The sequence below is a fragment of the Hyla sarda genome, chromosome 5, assembly GCF_029499605.1.
Source record: "Hyla sarda isolate aHylSar1 chromosome 5, aHylSar1.hap1, whole genome shotgun sequence".
Classification (NCBI taxonomy): domain Eukaryota; kingdom Metazoa; phylum Chordata; class Amphibia; order Anura; family Hylidae; genus Hyla; species Hyla sarda.
In genome coordinates this window covers 80,772,780-80,788,577 of record NC_079193.1, presented here as the reverse complement: position 1 = coordinate 80,788,577, position 15,798 = coordinate 80,772,780, and the positions used below count along the sequence as shown (strand labels likewise).

The following is a 15,798-nucleotide window of genomic DNA, read 5'->3' as shown; positions in this document are numbered from 1 at the left end:
TAGCATAATTAGTGTAGTGTTAGCGCAATTTTAGCATAATTAGTGTAGTGTTGGCGCAATTTTAGCATAATTAGTGTAGTGTTGGCGCAGTTTTAGCATAATTAGTGTAGTGTTAGCGCAGTTTTAGCATAATTAGTGTAGTGTTAGCGCAATTTTAGCATAATTAGTGTAGTGTTGGCGCAGTTTTAGCATAATTAGTGTAGTGTTAGCGCAGTTTTAGCATAATTAGTGTAGTGTTGGCGCAGTTTTAGCATAATTAGTGTAGTGTTGGCACAGTTTTAGCATAATTAGTGTAGTGTTAGCGCAGTTTTAGCGTAGTTTTAGGAATTGCACCTTACAGTTCAGATTTTGTCCATTAACAGTAAAAATGAAGAAGGGCTTGATAAGACGCTTCACTGGAAGATGATGTTTATGGACCTGAGAGGAACCAATGAAGTTGCCAGCAGAACCTAAGTCCAAAAAAGCAGAAACAATGAAAGAAGTCTTGGCAGAGGTAAGCACTTGAACCGGTGTGGTCAAGCGAGGAAAGGTAAAATTAACATCTAGGGAAGCCACTCCTACTTGTCCAAGTTAAGAGCGTTCTCCCGGACAGTGCTCCAAACTGGCACAATATAGGCACAAATTCTCATTGCGTCAACGGGATTTTTCCTGCTGCGTTAAGTGAAAACAGTCTTTTTTTTAACCCCTTAAGGACGCAGCCCTTTTTCACCTTAAGGACTGAGCCCTTTTTCGCAATTCTGACCATCGTCGCTTTACGCATTAATAACTCTAAAACGCTTTTACCGAATATTCTGATTCTGAGATTGTTTTTTCGTGACATATTCTACTTTATTTTGGTGGTAAATTTTCGTCGTTATTTGCATCTTTTTTTGGTGAAAAATCCCCATATTTCATAAAATTTTTGAAAATTTAGCATTTTTCTAACTTTAAAGCTCTCTGTTTGTAAGGAAAATGGATATTCCAAATACATTTTATTTTTATTCACAAATACAATATGTCCAATTTATGTTGGCATCATAAAATGGACATACAGTGGTCCCTCAACATACCATGGTAATTCATTCCAAACGAGCTATCGTTTGTCGAATCCATCGTATGTTGAGGGATTCCTGCAATGTAAAGTATAGGCATCTGTACTCACCTGTCCCCGCCGCTCGCGATGGTGTCCCTGCCGCTCCCAATGGTGACCCCGGGCCCCCGCTTGGCTCTCCTGGTCTTCTCTGGTCCTCCGCTGTCTTCTCCGGTCCTCTGCCGTCTTCTCCGGTCCTCTGCCGTCTTCTCCGGTCCTCTGCTGTCTTCCGCAAGGCCTTACTGGGCCTGCGTAGCGACGTCATTCCTATTGGACCTCAGGACCCCCCTTGGCGATGTGCTGGGATGCCTGCTGAATAATTTCAGCAGGCATCCCGGTCCCCACCGGCTAGCGGCGGGGACCGGAATTCTCTACAGGCGTATGCATACGCCCCACGTCCTTAACCCCTTAAGGACCAAGGACGTACCTTGGTCCTGCTCCCGTGATATAACGTGGGGTTACACGGTAACCCCGCATCATATCACGGCGGGCCCGGCGTCACAGTGAAGCCGGGACCCGCCGCTAATAGCGCGCAGCGCCTATTAACCCTTTAGCCGCACGCTCAGAGCTGAGCCGCACGGCTAAAAGCGAAAGTGAAACCATGCCGGTTAATTCAGTAGGCTGTTCGGGATCCCGAACAGCTTACAGGACAGCAGGAGGGCCCCTACCTGCCTCCTCGCTGTCCGATCGCCGAATGACTGCTCAGTGCCTGAGATCCAGGCATGAGCAGTCAAGCGGCAGAATCATCGATCACAGGTTTCTTATGACAAACCAGTGATCAATGATAAAGATCAGTGTGTGCAGTGTTATAGGTCCCTATGGGAGCAATAACACTGCAAAAGAAAAGTGAATGAATATCATTTAACCCCTCCCCTATTAAAAGTTTGAATCACCCCCCTTTTCCCATAAAAAAAAAAACTGTGTAAATAAAAATAAACATATATGGTATCACCGCGTGTGGAAATCTCCGAATTATAAAAATATATCATTAATTAAACCGCTCGGTCAATGGCGTGCGCGCAAAAAAATTCCAAAGTCCAAAATAGTGCATTTTTGGTCACTTTTTATATCATTTAAAAATGAATAAAAAGCGATCAATAAGTCCTATCAATGCAAAAATGGTACCGTTAAAAACTTCAGATCACGGCGCAAAAAATTAGCCCTCATACTGCCCCATACACGGAAAAATAAAAAAGTTATAGGGTCAGAAGATGACAATTTTAAACGTATTAATTTTCCTGCATGTAGTTATGATTTTTTCCAGAAGTACGACAAAATCAAACCTATATAAGTAGGTTATCCTTTTAATCGTATGGACCTACAGAATAAAGATAAGGTGTCATTTTTACCGAAAAATGTACTACGTAGAAACGGAAGCCCCCAAAACGGCGTTTTTTTTTCCAATTTTGTCTCACAATGATTTTTTTTCCATTTCACCATAGATTTTTGGGCAAAATGACTGATGTCATAACAAAGTAGAATTGGTGGTGCAAAAATAAGCAATCATATGGATTTTTAGGTGCAAAATTGAAAGAGTTATGATTTTTTAAAGGCAAGGAGCAAAAAACGAAAATGCAAAAACAGAAAAAACCCCGGTCCTTAAGGGGTTAAGGACTCGGGATGCAGGGCGTATGCATATGCCTGGCGTCCTGAAGAGGTTAAAGGTAGCACACAAGGCCTCGTCGTTCCATGAAAGTTCAGAGGCAAGAGTGCGGAACTGAACCGCGTAGTCTCCCACAGAGTTCATGGAGTTCCCTTGGCAGAGGTTCAGTAGAGCCGTCTCGGCAGAGGAGGCTTGTGCGGGTTCTTCAGATGCATTGCAGAATTCTGCAAAAAAGGCTGACAGGTTCAAGGAGACCAGATCTCTACGATCCCAGAGAGGAGTAGCCCAGGCCAAAGCTTTTCCAGACAGTAGACTGAACACAAACACCACTTTAGCACGCTCCGGCGGGAACAAATCCGCCATGAGTTCAAGATGGATAGAACACTGTGTCACAAAGCCTCTACACAGCTTGGGATCTCCGTCTTGCTTTGAAGGCAAGGCCAAACGAAGCTTGGTCCCGGAGGAAGCTGCAGACACAGGAGGAGGCTCAGGAACAGGTGGCTGCTGCTGTTGTTGCTGCTGAGTGGCAAGGAGCTGTTACACCATGGCTGAAAGTTGATTCATTTGTTGTGCCTGACAGGCTAACTGCTGCGACTGCTGAGCCGCGACAGTGGAAAGATCCGAGACATCTGGCAAAGGCACCCCAGCGGGATCCATGGCCGGATCTTACTGTAACGGGTCACGGCAGGTGGTGGATCCTCTGGGCATGTGTGGATGATGACGTGAGCCGTGCCAGGGAGTCTAAGGTGCCGCTGGTTTTCACCAGAGCCCGCCGCATAGCAGGATGGTCTTGCTGCGGCAGGTGGCACCCAGGCACGCTACCCCTGGCACGACTCGACCACACAGGTAGCTGTGAGGTGGCGAGGCACAGAAGGAGATAGGCAGGACGTGGCAAGGTGGCAATTGTTCAGGGCAGCGGGGACATGAGCAGAGATCGCTCACGGCCGGCGTGTCCGGCCAGAGAGCAGGTGTAACACTATAAGGTAAAAATTATGTTTTTTGTTCTGTGGGTCTTTTTAGGTACGGTTTTTCCTTTTCTCAACAAAATCCTTTTTTTCCCATTTTTGTGTTGTCATGTTCTAGCAGCCATAACTTAAAATTTTTTGTCCAACGCCATTATGGTTGGGCTTATTTTTTGCGGGACAAGCTGTATTGGTACATTTTGGTACATGAATTTTTGCAATTCATGTTACCTTTTGATCTTTTTTTATTTCATGTTTTGTACCAAAATAAGCTTTTTTTAAAAAATTTTTTTTTTATGGCATTCACTAGGGATCGATCAATTATCGGTATGGCCGATATTATCGGCCGAAAATCATGATTTTGGGCATTATCGGTATCGGCAATTACCTTGCCGATAATGCACCGCCCCCATCCCCACTGCTCGTTATCCGGTTCATACCGGTATACCGCCCAGCACTACGGTGGGGGGTGCGACGCGGTGCACCCCCCCCCCCCCCCGACCCACTGCACCGCGTCGCACCCCCCACCGTAGTGCTGGGCGGTATACCGGTATGAACCGGATAACGTTTTTTTTTTCTCCCACGGTATGGATTTTTGCCCATACCGCTATACCGGTCAGGCCCCTCCCCCACCCTCCGAGTCAATAAAAAAAATTAGACTTACCCATAATGGGGGTGGTCCGGGCCATCCATCCTTCCTGTAGTGTCCGGCGGCATTCCGGGTGGAGGGTGAGCCGGTCCGGGCTGTCCTTCTGGGGTCATCTTCTCCACTCCGGGCAGGCTCCGGCCTAGTACGCTGCATAGACGCCGCTACGCCGTGACGTCAGGTGCGTCGCTGCGCAGCGGCATCTATGCTGCGTTACTAGGCCGGAGCCTGCCCGGAGTGGAGAAGATGACCCCCGGAGAAGGACAGCCCGGACCGGTTCACCCTCCACCCGGAATGCCGCCGGACACTACAGGAAGGATGGATGGCCCAGACCACCCTGACAGGTAGGGGGAGAGAAGCGGTTGGTGGCGGCGGCCTATGGCACTGAAAAAGCCACTGCAGTGCATTGATTTAAAGTGCCCGCTTTAAATCAATGATCTGCAGCGGTGTCGCGGGGGGATAAATAGCCGATAACTTATACCGGAATATCTGTATAAGTTATCGGCTATCGGCCCTAACCTCCACCGATTATCGGTATCGGCCCTAAAAAAACGTTATCGGTCGATCCCTAGCATTCACCATGCGGGATAAATACCATCATCATAAGTCATTACGGCCATGGCAATACCTATTATGTATACGTTTGGGCGTTTATTTTTTGGGTGATAATATAGGGTTTTATTGGGAAAGGGGCATTTTTTTTTTTTACACTTTATTAATTTATTTAAAAACCTTAAATTTTTTTACTTTTCACTTTTTACAGGTTATATGCTATGCTGCAGTACATCTGTACTGCAGCACAGTATAACAGTCAGTACTACACTGACTAATGGACTTCCAGGGTGCGGTGGGTCTTTTGTGGCGCTGACTAACTGCCTGTGCGACCAAGCCTATTGCTGGACCTCACAGGCTGCTGTACTAGGCAGACAGGAGGCCATTAGCTGGCCTCCTACTGCCATGACAACCAACGCGATCCCACAATCGCATCGCCCCCCTCCCCCTGTCAATCCCATAGATTCCGTGATCAGGACTGATCATGGCATCTATGGAGTTAATGCTGCTGTGATTGACAGCGGGGTCCTGCTGGTGGGTCTGCATTGCGCTGTGAAGGAGATCGTTAGGACATATGCATACGTCCAGTTGCGCTAACTAGCTAGAAACGTGGACATATGCATACGCCCTAGGGCGGTAAGGGGTTAAGGACATGGCCAATTTTCATTTTTGCATTTTTGTTTTTTCTTCCTCTCCTTTAAAAATCCATAACTCCTATTATTTTACCTACCCAAAATTTCTACAATTGCAGTTTTCTGCAAATTATTTTGTTTCGTCGTACATCTTTTTTTTTTTTTTTTCAATTTCAAAAAGTTTATTAACAAAAAATAAAAGCCAATACAAGAACAAACAGCATCCGCATCAAACAGGGCGGTAAGTTAACACACAGCGTGAGTGGTTATTAGAAAAGGGTGCACCATGTACGGACACATACGTATAATAACTGGTCTAAGCAGGGCAACAAGAAAGAACTGACCTCTGTCCTCGTAGGGCATAAATTGTACATAAAAGGCATTTAGCGAGGTTAAGAGAGCTGAGTCCTGCATATAAACTGCCTAACCAAAACGCATAGGTTTCAGTATAAAAAAAAAAAAGGGGGGGGTAGGCAAACAACACAAGAACTACAGAACACATTAGGGAAACAGTGAGGGCATGAGGGGGATGGGGACAAAAAAGCTAGTCAGAAAGTAAGAGAGGGAGAAAGGAAAAAATAATAAAAAAGGGGGGGGGGAGTGGAGGAGGGGAGCTGAGGATAGAAGAGGGTCAGAGGAGAGTACGTAGAAATCCATCAGGGCTAATGGAAGGTGTCTCCAATTCACTGTGGGGAGAGGGGGATGGCTCTATACTCAGGGGAAGCCAAATAGTCCGCCCAAGGCGACCAGCGTCTCAGGAAACGCTCAGGTGAGGACACCAAATCCGCCATACACTCCTCCATCCCGTAAAGATATTGCACCTCCTTAACCCAATCGGCAACGGTCGGGGGCTGGACCGACTTCCATTTACGTGGAATTACTCTACGGGCTGCCGACAACAATATCCCTACAAGGCCCCTCTGGAGGGGTTTAACTTGGCCAGGCACCATCGAGAGCAGCGCAACCCGAGGGGAGTGGGGAATCTCGAAGCTCGTAATTTTGGATATATGTACAAGGACTCCCACCCAGTAAGAGCGTATGAGGGGGCAGTCATACCAAATGTGTAGCATAGTCCCGGGAGAGGAGCCACACCTCCAACAAACATCAGGGGTCTCCGGATACCATCGGTGTAGCAATGCCGGCACACGGTACCACCTAGACAGCACCTTAAAGTTAGTTTCCTGAAGCTTGACAGATACCGATGATTTGTGACATAGAGCATACGCCTTACTCCAGTCCTGGGGTGTGATGGTGCAGCTCAGCTCCCGGGACCACCCCTCCTGATGGGCCATAAGCCGGGCTTGCCCACTAGACTGCAAAAGAGTGTAGATTACTGAGATCAGGTGACCGGGCGAGTCCTTAGCCAAACACAAGGATTCAAAAGGGAGAAGGAGCCTGTGGAGCTCAAGGGTAGACTTCCAAGTGGAGTAAAAATGTGTCAGTTGGGTGTACTGCCATTGATGGGTGGCAGTAATAGCTTCCTCCTGTAGGACCTCCGTCAGAGATTTCAGGGACCCAGAATGAAGGACATGGGCAAAGAGCAAGAAAGTCCCCCGTGTCTTACCCAAGAAGGGGCCAGAGGTGTCTCCCGGAGTGAAGTCAGGGTTGCCTCGAATCGGCGTCAAGGGGCGTTGGGGCGTAGGAGACCCGCCCTCCCAAAGCTATGGAGACACACCCGCAGCACTGAGCGCGCTACAAACGGGAGGCTCACAAGATTACTCGCGGTCCAATAGGATGCTCGCATCCAAGGGAGCGACGTGAGAGGGAACGTAGAAAGCAGAGTCTCCAAACGCACCCAAAGTTTACCCTTCACGTGATGGAACCAGTCAAAGATTCTAGTGGCTACAGAGGACAAGTAGTAGAGGTGGGGGTCCGGGAGGGCCAAGCCGACCTCAGACTTAGGTCGAGACAGTCCTAGGCGGGCCATACGATGTCCCCTCGAGCCCCAAACATAATTAGTAAACAGTCTATTCAGAGTCCGGAAGAAAGGGGAGTGTCTGAAAAAGATAGAGAAGTCTGGGTAGTAGGTTCATTTTGATTATGTTTACACGTCCAATCCAGGAGAAGTCACGTCTGTCCCACCTAGACAAGTCAGAGGAAAAGGAAGAAAGAAGAGGGTTGAAGTTTAAGTCAAATGTATGTGTCAAGTCACCCGGCACCTGAACTCCCAGATATGTAAAAGAGGTGGACGCCCAACGAAAGGCATAACGCCCCTTAAGGATAGAAACCCCACTGAGACCCAGAGAGACATCCAGGGCAACACTCTTGGACATGTTCAATTTATAATTGCTAAATTTACTATACTCATCCAAAAGGGAGAAGAGGGCAGGGAGGCTCACATCAGGGACCGTAAGGTATAGGAGCAAGTCGTCTGCAAACGCAGCACATTTGACAGTTTCACCCCATATCTGAACCCCCCTTTACCCGCTCACACTGTCGAATAGCCTGTAGAAGATGCTCCATCACCAATACAAACAACAGGGGGGACAGGGGGCAACCCTGCCTAGTACCGTTTCTAATAGTGATGGGGGAGGACAAGGAGCCGTTAATCCGGATCCTAGCCTGCGGGCAAGCATAAAGAGCGAGTATACGCTGCAGCATCAGCGGACCCAATCCCAGTTGTGAGAGAACCCCCTCAGGAACCCCCATGCCACCCTATCTTCGTCGTACATCTTATGGTAAAATGAAAGAGGTCATGACAACTGCAATTATAGAAATTTGGGAGGGTTTGGCTTTTGCACAGTACACTTTCTGGTAAAAATGATACAATATCTTTATTCTGTAAGTCAATGCGATTAAAACAATACCCAATTATTGTACTACTTTAGTTTAGTTTTTGGTGTTTGACATTTTTCACGTGTCAGAACCTATAAGGTTAAAAGTTTCTGACAGGTTCTTTGCTTGTTTTTGTTGCAGGGTTACGCTTAGCTGTCTGGCTGTTTTTTTTGCTGGGTTACGCTTAGCTGTCTGGCTGTTTGTTGCCGGGTTACGCTTAGCTGTCTGGCAACACCTGGCAGTTTGCTCTCATTCAATGCCTGTGAAAGAGTCCAACTCCAGTAGCTAGAGATTTACCCTGTTTATTCTTGTTTACCCGGCATCTGTGATTTTTCGCTTATCATCTCGACTTCTCTCTGGTATTAGCGATTTTGTACTTTGACAACTACTGGTTTTGATGCTGATAGTGGACATTGACTTATTGTGTGAGTGTGTCTGTCTGCTCCCTACTGTACCTTGACCAGTGTTTGTATTATTCTATTTTATTATTTCGACATTTATGCCCCTCACTTGTCTATGGAGAGACTGTCACCGTGGTTACGGACCCGTTACCTAGGGCAGGTACGTAAATAGGCAGGGATAGGGGAGTGGGTGAGAATAGTGTGTACGCCTTCCCTGCCCATACGTGACATTTTCACAGGCCCACATACCTGCATTTGCTAAGATGGAAGCCGACACGCCTATCCTCTCCTTTCAGCGCTGGGATCACTGTGTAGTAAGATGCAGCACATGCGCCCCTCCCTTCCTCTAGTACTGCACCTGCGCAGTGAGCGCATAGGCAGCGGGAGTGAGCGCTTGCTCTGTCAATGCAGGGCGGTGGCACACGCACGTCAGGAGAGGCGCATGCACTGTGGATCCCGGCACTGAAAGGAGAGGATAGGCGTGGCGGCGGCGGCGGGGTTTTGCGAACCCCAAGCTTTGCGAACCCCATAAATGTATTTTATAAGTTATAAAAGAAGGAGGAAAACCCATAAAGGTATGGTTACACTTATGTTATGGACATCTGTAGCAACATTGTAGTAGTCTGGGGGGACTAAAATCTTATGACAGTTGCGCTTTAAGAAAACATAATCCTGTCTTTGATTGGTCCTTGATTGGAACTCATCAAGTGCGGGTCCGATTGTATGAATTAATGCATTCTTACATGCGTTGCAACTCTTGGTGTGGCCCAAAGTAATCTACCTGAATTTAATTCTGATTTTTGTGATGTTTTTTTTTTTTTCTGAGGAGGCCTCCTCTGCTTTGCCCCTACACCAAGATTATGACTGTGCTATTGAACTTGTACCTGATGCCAAGTATCCTAAGGCTAGGTTCACACTGCGGAATTTCCGCCTGCCATTTCGCTTTGACATTGCAGGCAGAAATTCCGTTTACTAAAATGTACGGTATAGTGAATGGGTTTCCGTTCACAAATTCACACTTCAGAATTTGTGAAGCGGAATTTGTGAACGGAAAATCCGCTTTAAAATTTCCACCTGAAGAAAGGCGTTGCTCATTCTTCAGGCTGAAATACTTGCGGAACACATTGCAGTCTATTGGAGACTGCAGTGTCCGCGCGGTCCTAGCACCGACTGATTCAGTCGGCGCTGGCCGCACTCGAAATCTCCGGGCGGAAATTTTCTGTCCGGAGATTCCGCAGTGTGAACCTAGCCTAAGGGGCGAATTTAGAATTTGTCTGGTCCTGAAAGAGAAGCTATGAAGGATTATATTCAGTCAAGTTTGCAAAAGGGTCACATTGGTATTTCTGTATCTTCTGTGGGAGCAGGGTTTTTCTTTGTGGCAAAGAAGGACAGAGGGTTAAGGCCTTGTATTGATTATTAGGGTCTGAACAAGAATACAGTCAAAAATCAATTTTCATTGCCTCTAATCTTCGAGGGGCTTACAACTTAAAGGAAATCTGTAGTGCTCTGAACTACTACTACTCCGAAGGATAGGGGATAAGTTTTAGATCAAGGGGAGTCCTAGCGCTGGGGCCCCCACGATCTCCTGTACGGGGCCACAGCAATCTACAGAAAAGGGGGCGTTCCGTCCCTGCATGACACGGCAGCCGGAACGCTCCTCCATGAATCCCATAGAGATACATGGATGGGGAGCGTGCCGCGGCCCCGTACAGGAGATTGTGGGGGGCCCCAGTGCTCGGACCCTAAAACTTATCCCCTATCCTTTGGATAGGGGAAAAAAGTCAGAGCACTACAGATGTCCTTTAACCCCTTAAGGACCAGGGTTTTTTCCGTTTTTGCACTTTCGTTTTTTGCTCCTTGCCTTTATAAAATCATAACTCTTTCAATTTTGCACCTAAAAATCCATATGATTGCTAATTTTTTGTGCCACCAATTCTACTTTGTAATGACGTCAGTCATTTTGCTAAAAAATCTACGGTGAAACAGAAAAAAAAAATCATTGTGAGACAGAATTAAAAAAAAACCGCCGTTTTGTAAATTTTGGGGGCTTCCGTTTGTACGTAGTACATTTTTCGGTAAAAATGACACCTTATCTTTATTCTGTAGGTTCATGCGATTAAAATGATACCCTACTTATATAGGTTTGATTTTGTCGTACTTCTGGAAAAAATCATAACTACATGCAGGAAAATTAATACGTTTAAAATTGTCATCTTCTGACCCCTATAACTTTTTTATTTTTCTGCGTATGGGGGCGGTATGAGGGCTCATTTTTTGCACCGTGATCTGAAGTTTTTAACGGTACCATTTTTGCATTGATAGGACTTAGTGACCAAAAATGCACTATTTTGGACTTTGGAATTTTTTTGCGCGTACGCCATTGATCGTGCGGTTTAATTAACGATATATTTTTATAATTCAGACATTTCCGCACGCGGCGATACCATATATGTTTATTTTTATTTACACTGTGTTTTTTTTTATGGGAAAATGGGGGTGATTCAAACTTTTAATAGGGGAAGGGGTTAAATGATCTTTATTCCCTTTTTTTCACTTATTTTTGCAGTGTTAGAGCTCCCATAGGGACCTATAACACTGCACACACTGATCTTTTACATTGATCACTGGTTTCTCATAGGAAACCAGTGATCGATGATTCTGCCGCTTGACTGCTCATGCCTGGATCTCAGGCACTGAGCAGTCATTCGGCGATCGGACAGCGAGAAGGCAGGTAGGGACCCTCCGGCTGTCCTGTAAGCTGTTCGGGATGCCGCGATTTCGCCGTGGCTATCCCGAACAGCCCACTGAGCTAACCTGCACTTTTTACTTTCACTTTTAGCCGCGTGGCTCAGCTTTGAGCGCACGGCTAGAGGGTTAATAGCGCGCGGCACTGCGATCAGTGCCGCGTGCTATTAGCGGCGGGTCCCGGCTTCACTATGACGCCGGGCCCACCGTGATATGATGCGGGGTCATCATGGGACCCTGCGTTATATCACGGGAGCGGGACCAAGGATGTACTCTTACGTCCTTGGTCCTTAAGAGGTTAATCAGAATAAAAGAGGGTGATGAATGGAAAACTGCTTGTAATACCCCTGAAGGTCATATCTGGTAATGCCTTTTGGTCTCAGTAATGCCCCAGCAGTTTTTCAGAATTTGGTCAACAATATTTTTCATGAATTTTTGATGATATTCTGATTTTCTCTAGAGATTGGTCACCACATGTTGACCATGAACATTCTGTTCTTCAGGTACTGCGTCAAAACAAATTGTTTGTTAAACAGGAGAAGTGTGTCTTTGGTGTCAAATAGGTACAATTTTTGGGGTACATCCAGGACATTTTAAAATGGATCCTGAGAAGGTTAAGGTTGTTTCTGACTGGATAGCTCTACTTCTTATAAGGCATTACAACAGTTTTTGGGCTTTGTGAACTACTACAGAAAATGTATTTAAAGGGGTACTCCGGTGAAAACCTTTTTTCTTTTAAATAAACTGGTGGCAGAAAGTTAAACATATTTGTAAATTATGTATTAAAAGAAAATGGGGCTCAAAGGTCAAAGATATCTGGTTTAGATTAATTTGTATTTATTGATATAGAATATAAAATGAATTAAATAGGGAATGCACAGGGCCCTTGTACTCCCCTAATTAATTTAATATACAGTAAAATATATATAAATCCCAATATAAAAATAGCAGCTAAAAACTAAAATTCAATACAAACTAAAAATAGCTGTAAAAATTATTCTGCGATTTGAGCCTGTGTGATCAATATAGCGATCGGCTAATCCTGTAGAGAAGCACAGTACAAATGTTCATTCCTGTTCACAGATACAATGTAGCAGCTGCAGATAGCAATAAGTCAATTAATATTGTATCTGTCCAGCCAGTGGCAACTAGATTCCACCAATATAATGATACAGTGTAGCGCTTTGTGGATAGTCGCTTGAGATCGATCTTTACGTGTCTCTGTATAAACCGCAAATTATCACATCAACCAGTTGGCAATATAATCCAAAAAATGCTCACCGCTCCCGGGATACCATGGATCTCCCTTCGGTGTAGTCCTGTGGACCGGCTGAATGGTGTATTTCGCCCGGTGACTGGCCTCAGTCAGGGATTGTGCTGCTGGAGTCTCGGCCGACTCCTAAGGACGCAGCACTTGGTGGTGGGCACCGTTTGGGGGGACTGCAGCGCTGTCAAGCGGAGTCCCTTGATCAAACCAACTGGGAAAAAAAGCGGTCAGCAAACATCGAATCCTTGTTGTAGATAGCTCGGTTGGCTTCAAACTTGTAATTAAAGTAGCGGCTGGATGCGGTATACAGAGTGGGTGACCCGGCGGCGTTCCTCGTGCACAGGTCGCGCGCTCGGGAGATAGCACACTGTAACAAATGTCTTGGATCTGTCGGATGATCGCTAGTGCTGTTAGGCAGATGTTCTATATTAGCAGGCTCAATATCGCATATTTAGAATCGCTGGACGCGTTTCAAAACCATCCTCGGTTTTTTCTTCAGCAGCGGAACGGCTGCTGAAGAAGAAAAAATGAAGAAAAAACCGAGGATGGTTTTGAAACGCGTCCAGCGATTCTAAATATGCGATATTGAGCCTGCTAATATAGAACATCTGCCTAACAGCACTAGCGATCATCCGACAGATCCAAGACATTTGTTACAGTGTGCTTTCTCCCGAGCGCGCGACCTGTGCACGAGGAACGCCGCCGGGTCACCCACTCTGTATACCGCATCCAGCCGCTACTTTAATTACAAGTTTGAAGCCAACCGAGCTATCTACAACAAGGATTCGATGTTTGCTGACCGCTTTTTTTCCCAGTTGGTTTGATCAAGGGACTCCGCTTGACAGCGCTGCAGTCCCCCCAAACGGTGCCCACCACCAAGTGCTGCGTCCTTAGGAGTCGGCCGAGACTCCAGCAGCACAATCCCTGACTGAGGCCAGTCACCGGGCGAAATACACCATTCAGCCGGTCCACAGGACTACACCGAAGGGAGATCCATGGTATCCCGGGAGCGGTGAGCATTTTTTGGATTATATTGCCAACTGGTTGATGTGATAATTTTGCGGTTTATACAGAGACACGTAAAGATCGATCTCAAGCGACTATCCACAAAGCGCTACACTGTATCATTATATTGGTGGAATCTAGTTGCCACTGGCTGGACAGATACAATATTAATTGACTTATTGTTATCTGCAGCTGCTACATTGTATCTGTGAACAGGAATGAACATTTGTACTGTGCTTCTCTACAGGATTAGCCGATCGCTATATTGATCACACAGGCTCAAATCGCAGAATAATTTTTACAGCTATTTTTAGTTTGTATTGAATTTTAGTTTTTAGCTGCTATTTTTATATTGGGATTAATATATATATTTTACTGTATATTAAATTAATTAGGGGAGTACAAGGGCCCTGTGCATTCCCTATTTAATTCATTTTATATTCTATATCAATAAATACAAATTAATCTAAACCAGATATCTTTGACCTTTGAGCCCCATTTTCTTTTAATACATTGTTCCTATTTTTTACACCGTGGGTATAGGTGTTTGTTGGGTCGCTCGGGTCTTTAGTGACGGTCAGATAGACAGGAGCCTCTCCATTGTGTTTATAATATTTGTAAATTACTTCTATTAAAAAAAATCTTAATCCTTCCAGTACTTATTAGCTGCTGAATGCTACAGAGGAAATTCCTTTCTTTTTGGAACACTGATGACATCACGAGCACAGTGCTCTCTGCTGACATCTCTGTCCATTTTAGCAACCGTGCATAGCAGATGTATGCTAAGTGCAGCATAGTGGCTCAGTGGTTATCACTGCTGCCTTGCAGTGCTGGGGACTTGGGTTCAAATCCCACTAAGGACAACAATAAATAAAGCGTTATTATTATTATAATAACGTCAGCAGAGAGAACTGTGCTCGTGAGGTCATCAGAGAGCATTCCAAAAAGAAAAGAATTTCCTCTGTAGTATTCAGCAGCTAATAAGTACAGGAAGGATTAAGATTTTTTAATAGAAGTAATTTACAAATATATTTAACTTTCTGCCACCATTTGATTTAAAAGAAAAAAGGTTTTCACCGGAGTACCCCTTTAAACATTTTCTAATGATGCAAAACCATTGACAGATTTGACTCATAGAGGGGCAGATCCAGTTAACTGGTCTCTGGAGGCGGAGGCAGCATTTGAATATCTTATGGGATGCTTCATCTCTGCTCCTATTTTTGTTCAACCAGATCAGACCAAACCTTTTATTGTTGAAGTTGATGCTTCTGAAGTTGGTGCTGGAGCAGTTTTGTCCCATGGAACTGCTTCTTTGATTAAGTTACGTCTTTGCGCCTTTTTCTCTGGTAAATTTTCCGCAGCTGAACAAAACTATGACGTAGGAAAGCGAGAACTTTTGGCAATCAAATGGGCTTTTGAGGAATGGAGACATTTTCTTGAGGGGGCAATTCATCAGGTTACAATAATCACTGACCATAAAAAATTAACCTTCCTTGAATCTGCCAAATGTCTCAATCCTCTTCAAGCCTGGTGGGCTTTGTTCTTTACTCGATTTGATTTTGTTATTACTTACCGACCGGGGACTAAGAAAGTCAAGGCTGATGCCTTTTCTCGGGGTTTCAATGCCTCTCAGCCTATTGATTGTAATCCAGAGACTATTCTTCCAGAAGGTGTGATTATTTCTGCAGTGTCCGCAGATTTAACTTCTGAGATATTGAATAATCAAGGCTTGGTCCCTCCAGACACTCCTAGAGGCAAGATCTTTGTACCTAGTCAATTTCGCCTCCATATTATTGAGGAGTCTCATGGTTCCCTGTTAGCAGGTCATCCTGGCATTCGGGGTACAAGGAAATTGTTTCAAATGACGTTCTGGTGGCCATCTCTTAACAGGGATGTGGCGGCTTTTGTTGCTTCTTGTGAAATTTGTGCTCAAGCAAAAACTCCTCGGACAGGTCCTGCAGGGGAGTTGTGTCCATTGTCCATTTCTAAAAGGCCCTGGACTCATATTTCTATGGAATTTATGACCGATCTACCTCCATCTGAGGGGAAAAAAGGAAATTTTTTTGTACTCACCGTAAAATCTCTTTCTCGTAGCTTTCATTAGGGCATACCTTACTGATTGGTATATGCTCTTGCCACTA

General features: G+C 45.3%; 2 protein-coding genes across 6 annotated transcripts in view; one reads left to right on the top strand and one right to left on the bottom strand.

The window, feature by feature from the left end:
* Positions 1-9,012, bottom strand: part of NUP42 (nucleoporin 42) — a 36,027-nt gene extending 27,015 nt beyond the window's left edge. Inside the window, exon 1 of the mRNA XM_056519763.1 lies at positions 8,890-9,012. The gene's annotated coding sequence lies outside the window, so the exon portion shown is untranslated. The remainder of the gene's footprint in view (positions 1-8,889) is intronic.
* Positions 1-15,798, top strand: part of HYCC1 (hyccin PI4KA lipid kinase complex subunit 1) — a 369,003-nt gene that overhangs the window by 991 nt on the left and 352,214 nt on the right. For 3 of the 5 annotated variants that reach the window (XM_056519768.1, XM_056519766.1, XM_056519765.1), the window contains exon 1: positions 232-493. The gene's annotated coding sequence lies outside the window, so the exon portion shown is untranslated. Of the gene's footprint in view, positions 1-231; positions 494-8,498; positions 8,599-15,798 lie in introns of those variants that run through there. The other 2 variants (XM_056519767.1, XM_056519769.1) reach the window with 2 other exon arrangements.